A 7,563-nucleotide genomic window follows, 5' to 3' on the forward strand; every position below is an offset into this window, starting at 1 on the left:
ATGGGGAGAAACCAGAGCAGAAGGGCTGAAAATTATAAAAACCAGAGCACACCTTCTCCTCCAAAGGATTGCAGCTCCTCGCCAGCAATGGAACAAAGCAGAATGGAGAATGACTTTGATGAGTGGACAGAAGTAGGCTTCAGAAAGTCAGTAATAACAAACTTCTCCGAGCTAAAGGAGGATGTTCGAACCCATCGCAAGGAAGCTAAAACCCTTGAAAAAAGATTAGATGAAGGGCGAACTAGAATAAATAGTGCAGAGAAGACCTTAAGTGACCGGATGAAGCTGAAAACCATGGCACGTGAACTACGTGATGTGTGCACAAGCTTCAGTAGCCAATTCGATTAAGTGGAAGAAAGGGTATCAGTGATTGAAGATCAAATGAATGAAATGAAGTCAGAATAGTTTATAGAAAAAAGAATAAAAAGAAATGAACAAAGCCTCCAAGAAATATGGGACTATGTGAAAAGACCAAATATATGTTTGAATGGTGTACCTGAAAGTGATGGGGAGAATGGAAATAAACTGGAAAACACTCTTCAGGATATTATCCAGGAGAACTTCCCCAACCTAGTAAGGCAGGCCAACATTCAAATTCAGGAAATACAGAGAGCACCACAAAGATACTCCTCAAGAAGTCCAACCCCAAGACACATAATTGTCAGATTAACCAAGGTTGAAATGAAGGAAAAAATGCTAAGGGCAACCAGAAAGGTTGGATTACTCACAAAGGGAAGCCCAATAGACTAACAGCAGATATCTCAACAGAAACTCTACAAGCCAGAAGAGAGTGGGGGACAATATTCAGCATTCTTAAAGAAAAGAATTTTCAACCCAGAATTTCATATCCAGCCAAACTAAGCTTCATAATTGAAGGAGAAATAAAATCCTTTACAGACAAGCAAATGCTGAGAGATTTTGTCACCACCAGGGCTGCCTTACAAGAGCTCCTGAAGGAAGCACTAAACATGGGAAGGAACAACCAGTACCAGCCACTACAAAAACATGACAAATTGTAAAGATCATCGATGCTAGGAAGAAACCGCATCAACTAACAGGCAAAATAACCAGCTAACATTAAAATGACAGGATCAAATTCACACATAACAATATTAACCTTAAATGTAAATGGGCAGAATGACCCAATTAAAAGGCATAGACTGGCAAATTGGATAAAGAGTCAAGACCCATCAGTGTGCTGTATTCAGGAGACTCATTTCACATGCAGAGACACATATAGGCTCAAAATAAAGGGATGGAGGAAGATCCACCAAGCAAATGGAAAACAAAAAAAGGCAGGGGTTGCAATCCTAGCCTCTGATAAAACAGACTTTAAAACAACAATAATCAAAAGAGACAAAGAAGGCCATTGCATGATGATAAAGGGATCAATTCAACAAGAAGAATTAATTATCCTAAAAATATGCACCCAATACAGGAACACCCAGATTCATAAAGCAAGTCCTGAGAGACCTACAAAGAGACTTAGACTCCCACACGATAATAATGTGAGACTTTAACACCCCACTGTCAATATTAGACAGGTCAATGAGACAGAAGGTTAAAAAGGATATCCAGGGCTTGAACTCAGCTCTGCACCAAGCAGACCTAATAGACATCTACAGAACTCTCTACCCCAAATCAACAGAATATACATTCTTCACAGCACCACATCACACCTTATTCCAAAATTGACCACGTAGTTGGAAGTAAAGCACGCCTCAGCAAATGTAAAAGGACAGAAATCACAACAACCTGTCTCTCAGACCACAGTGCAATCAAATTAGAACTCGGGGTTCAGAAATTCACTCAAAATCACACAACTACATGGAAACTGAACAATCTGCTCCTGAATGAGTACTAGGGAAGTAACAAAATGAAGGCAGAAATAAAGATGTTCTTTGAAACCGATGAGAACAAAGATACAATGTACCAGAATCTCTGGGACACATTTAAAACAATGTATAGAAGGAAATTTATAGCACTAAATGCCCACAAGAGAAAGCAGGAAAGATCTAAAATCGACACCCTAACATCACAATGAAAAGAACTACAGAAGCAAGAGCAAACACATTCAAAAGCTAGCAGAAGGCAAGAAATAACTAAGATCAGAGCAGAACTGAAGGAGATAGAGACATACACACACACACAAAAAACCTTCAAAAAATCAATGAATCCAGGAGCTGGTTTTTTGAAAAGATCAACCAAATTGATAGACCACTAGCAAGACTAATAAAGAAGAAAAGAAAGAAGAATCAAATAGACAGAATAAAAATGATAAAGGGGATATCACCACTGATCCCACAGAAATACGAACTACCATCAGAGAGTACTATAAACACCCCTACATAAATAAATTAGAAAATCTAGAAGAAATGGATAAATTCCTGGAGACATACACCCTCTCAATACTAAACCAGGAAGAAGTTGAATCACTGAATAGACCAATAACAGGCTCTGAAATTGAGATAATAATTAACAGCCTACCAACCAAAAAAGTCCAGGACCAGATGGATTCACAGCCAAATTCTACCAGAGGTACAAAGAGGAGCTGGTACCATTCCTTCTGAAACTATTCCAATCAATAGAAAAAGAGGAAATCCTCCCTAACTCATTTTATGAAGCCAGCATCATCCTGATACTAAAGCTTGGCAGAGACCCAACTAAAAAAAGAGAATTTTAAACTAATATCCCTGATGAACATCAATGCGAAAATTCTCAATAAAATACTGGCAAACCAAATCCAGCAGCACATCAAAAAGCTTAACCACCAAGATCAAGTTGGCTTCATCCCTGGGATGCAAGTCTGGTTCAACATACGCGAATCAATAAACGTAATGCATCACATAAACAGAACCAACAACAAAAACCACAAGATTATCTCAATAGATGCAGAAAAGGCCTTCAACAAAATTCAACAGCCCTTCTTGCTAAAATCTCTCAATAAACTAGGTAGTGATTGAACATATCTCAAAATAATAAGAGCTGTTTATGACAAACCCACAGCCAGTATCATACTGAATGGGCAAAAACTGAAAGCATTCCCTTTGAAAACAGGCACAAGACAGGGATGCCCTCTCTCACCACTCCTATTCAACATAGTGTTGGAAGTTCTGGCCAGGGCAATCAGGCAGGAGAAAGAAATAAACGGTATTCAACTAGGAAAAGAGGAAGTCAAATTGTCCCTGTTTGCAGATGGCATGACTGTATATTTAGAAAACCCCATCGTCTCAGCCCCAAATCTCCTTAAGCTGATAAGCAATTTCAGCAGTGTCTCAGGATCCAAAATCACTGTGCAAAAATCACAAGAATTCCTATACACCAGTAACCAACAAACAGAGAGCTAAATCATGAGTGAAATCCCATTCACAATTGCTACAAAGATAATAAAATACCTAGGAATCCAACTTACAAGGGATGTGAAGGACCTCTTCAAGGAGAACTACGAACCACTGCTCAACAAAATAAAAGAGGACACAAACAAATGGAAGAATATTCCATACTCATGGATAGGAAGGCTTGATATGGTGAAAATGGCCATACTGCCGAAGATAATTTATAGAATCAATGCTGTCCCCATCAAGCTACCAATGACTTTCTTCACAGAACTGGAAAAAACTACTTTAAAGTTCATATGGAACCAAAAAAGAGCCCACATTGCCAAGACAATCCTAAGCAAAAAGAACAAAGCTGGAGGCATCACCCTACCTGAGTTCAAACTATATTACAAGGCTACAGTAACCAAATCAGCATGGTACTGGTACCAAAACAGAGATATAGACCAATGGAACAGAACAGAGGCCTCAGAAATAACACCACACATCTACAACCATCTGATCTTTGACAAACCTGACAAAAACAAGAAATGGGGAAAGGATTCCAAATTTAATAAATGGTGCTGGGAAAACTGGCTAGACATATGTAGAAAGCTGAAACTGGGTCCCTTCCTTCCACCTCATACAAAAATTAATTCAAGATGGATTAGAGACTTAAATGTGAGACCTAAAACCATAAAAACCCTAGAAGAAAACCTAGGCAATACCATTCAGGACATAGGCATGGGCAAGGACTTCATGACTAAAATGCCAAAAGCAATGGCAACAAAAGCCAAAATAGACAAATGGGATCTAATTAAACTAAAGAGCTTCTGCACAGCAAAAGAAACTACCATCAGAGTGAACAGGCAACCTACAGAATGGGAGAAAACTTTTGCAATCTACCCATCTGACAAAGGGCTAATATCCAGAACCTACAAAGAACTCAAACAAATTTACAAGAAAAACACAAACAACCCCATCAAAAAGTGGGCAAAGGATATGAACAGACACTTCTCAAAAGAAGACATTTATACAGCCAACAGACACATGAAAAAATGCTCATCATCACTGGCCATCAGAGAAATGCAAATCAAAACCACAATGAGATACCATCTCACACCAGTTAGAATGGTGATCATTAAAAAGTCAGGAAACAAGAGGTGCTGGAGAGGATGTGGAGAAATAGGAACACTTTTACACTGTTAGTGGGAGTGTAAACTAGTTCAACCATTGCGGACAACAGTGTGGCGATTCCTCAAGGATCTAGAACTAGAAATACTATTTGACCCAGCGATCCTATTAATGGGTATATACCCAAAGGATTGTAAATCATGCTACTATAAAGACACATGCACACGTATATTTATTGTGGCACTATTCATAATCACAAAGATTTGGAACCAATCCAAATGTCCATCAATGACAAACTGGATTAAGAAAATGTGGCATATATACACCATGGAATACTATGCAGCCATAAAAAAGGATGAGTTCATGTCCTTTGTAGGGACATGGATGAAGCTGGAAACCATCATTCTGAGCAACTATCGCAAGGACAGAAAAACAAACACCACATGTTCTCACTCATAGGTGGGAATTGAACAACGAAAACACTTGGACACAGGGTGGGAACATCACACACTGGGACCTGTTGTTGGGTGGCAGGGATAGCATTAGGAGAAATACCTAATGCAAACGACGAGCTAATGGGTACAGCACAGCAACGTGGCACATGTATAGCTATGTAACAAACCTGCACATTGTGCGCATGTACCCTAGAACTTAAAGTATAATAATAAATAAAAAAATAAAAGTTTTTATGGAAACAGAAGGAAATTAAATAGCCAAACAATTTTGGAAAACAAACATGAAAGATGACTAAATTGACAGAAATCAGAAAAGGTAGTACTAAACATTTTTTTAAAAAGATATATGGATCAACAAAATAGAATAGCAAACTCAAATATAGAATCATACAGACATGGTTAATAGATTTTCAATATAGATGGTAATTAAATGGGAGAAAGAAAATATTTTCAACAAATAATGCTGGACTAACTGAATAAGTATATTGAAAAAGCTGAAAATTCAACCCTCACTTGACACCACACACAAATAAAACTCAATGTGGCTCATCAGGCTAACTGTGACTTTCTAACAAAAAAAAAAAAATCTTTGCAAACTTGAAGAAGGCAAACTTTTCTAGACTGGGCACAAAAAATCTGAACTATAAACAAATGGTATATGTGAATATATTGGAACTTATTAAGATAAAAAACTTCTACTCTTCACTGAAAAATGTTAAGAAGTGAAGTAACAAGCCACAAGTTGGGTAATCCATAATCTGGCAAAGGATCTATATGTAGAAAATATAAATAACTCTTAAACTTAAAAATAAGAACATGTGCACACACACATACACACACACAATTTAAAATGTCCAAAAGGTTTAAACAGACACTTTATAAAAGAAGATATACAAATGACCAATAAGTACATGAAAAGATGCTATATTGTTAAGTCAGACTGCACAGACTCACAAGAATGGCTAAATTTAAAAAGACAATACCAAGTGATGAAGAGGAAACAGAGCAACTGGAATTCTCATACACTGCTGGTAGGAATGCAAAATAGTACAATTACTTTGGAAAAGAGTTTGATGATTTTTTTCAAAGGTTTAAAATACATACCTACTATACGATCTGGAGATTCCACTCCTACATATTTGTTTAACAGAAATGGAAACATATGTTCACAAAGGTTTTACTTGAATGTTCATAAACAGCTTTATTCTCACAGTTTCCAAAACCTGGAAACCAACAAAATTTCTAACCTCAGGTAAATGGTTAAAATAGAATGTGGTATACACATACAATGGAATATAACACTACAGCAGAAAAAGATAAACTATTGATGCAGTAACATCATAGATGAATCTCAAAAATATGCTGAGCAAAAGAAAAACACAAAAGATTTCATTAAAAATTCATTTATATGAAATTTTTTAAAAGGCTAAACTATTTTATTGTGAAAAGCAAATAGTTTGTTGCCTGGGCCCAGGGATGGAGGAATTGACTGGAAGTAACATATGGGTACTTTTGGAGGAGTGGTGAAAGTATTCTATGTCTTAATTTGGTGGTATATATGAGTTATACATTTTTCAAAAACTTAATACACTTAATACAAAAACTTTTATACACTTAAGATGGGGGCATTTCATTACATGTAAGTTATGCTTAAACAAAATTTTAAGGGGAAAAGACGAAAAACCTGGGGGCCATTCTCAAACTTATCAATTTGACCAAATAGGCTAAATTCTCTAAAACTTAATCCCCTCTTCTCAGTTTGAAATGATTCCCAGAAAACGCCTACTCTTTCCTCACATGTCCCGGATATTTGCCCTTTGACCTTATTCTCTTAAGAAACCACTATGGGCCGGGCGCGGTGGCTCAAGCCTGTAATCCCAGCACTTTGGGAGGCCGAGACGGGCGGATCACGAGGTCAGGAGATCAAGACCATCCTGGCTAACACGGTGAAACCCTGTCTCTACTAAAAAATACAAAAAACTAGCCGGGCGAGGTGGCGGCGCCTGTAGTCCCAGCTACTCCGGAGGCTGCGGCAGGAGAAGGAGAATGGCGTAAACCCGGGAGGCGGAGCTTGCAGTGAGCTGAGATCCGGCCACTGCACTCCAGCCTGGGCGACAGAGCGAGACTCCGTCTCAAAAAAAAAAAAAACAAACGAAACCACTATGCCTACTTCTAACCTGGGATGTTTTTGTTACCATCACCACCCAACCTGCAGATTCTTCTGGGAAATAGGATATAGATTTCTAAACTTTGTCTTCACTACTAACTAACTAAAACAGGTATACCGATATTCTTTGTTTTACCACTTTTACTAGATTTAGCTATGGAGAAAAAAACATAGATGATGACCGTAACCAATAATGGAGAAAACTACTTACTTACCCAATACTTCACAAGGGCCTAAAATATGCTAACCATTCTAAGGTTTATCTCAATCTATGGGAAATGCTAAATATTTGGCTTAAGAATCAGTCTACAAAACTGAGAGTGATGTTAGGATGAATTAGTGGATCTTTCTATCTCTCCTCAGAATTTATTTCTTATTCTAAAAGCCAAGACTCCACCTTTTTCTGTTAATGTCTTCCTAGTTCTCATGGAAATAATAATAATGAGCAATCAAATGATTGAGTGAATGAATGACATTCCCATGGTTCTTCTAA

General features: G+C 37.6%; 1 long non-coding RNA gene across 2 annotated transcripts in view; it reads right to left on the minus strand.

The window, feature by feature from the left end:
- Nucleotides 1–7,563, minus strand: part of LOC139362972 (uncharacterized) — an 89,866-nt gene that overhangs the window by 61,908 nt on the left and 20,395 nt on the right. The window lies entirely within an intron of this gene.

Source organism: Macaca nemestrina, chromosome 4, assembly GCF_043159975.1.
Source record: "Macaca nemestrina isolate mMacNem1 chromosome 4, mMacNem.hap1, whole genome shotgun sequence".
Classification (NCBI taxonomy): domain Eukaryota; kingdom Metazoa; phylum Chordata; class Mammalia; order Primates; family Cercopithecidae; genus Macaca; species Macaca nemestrina.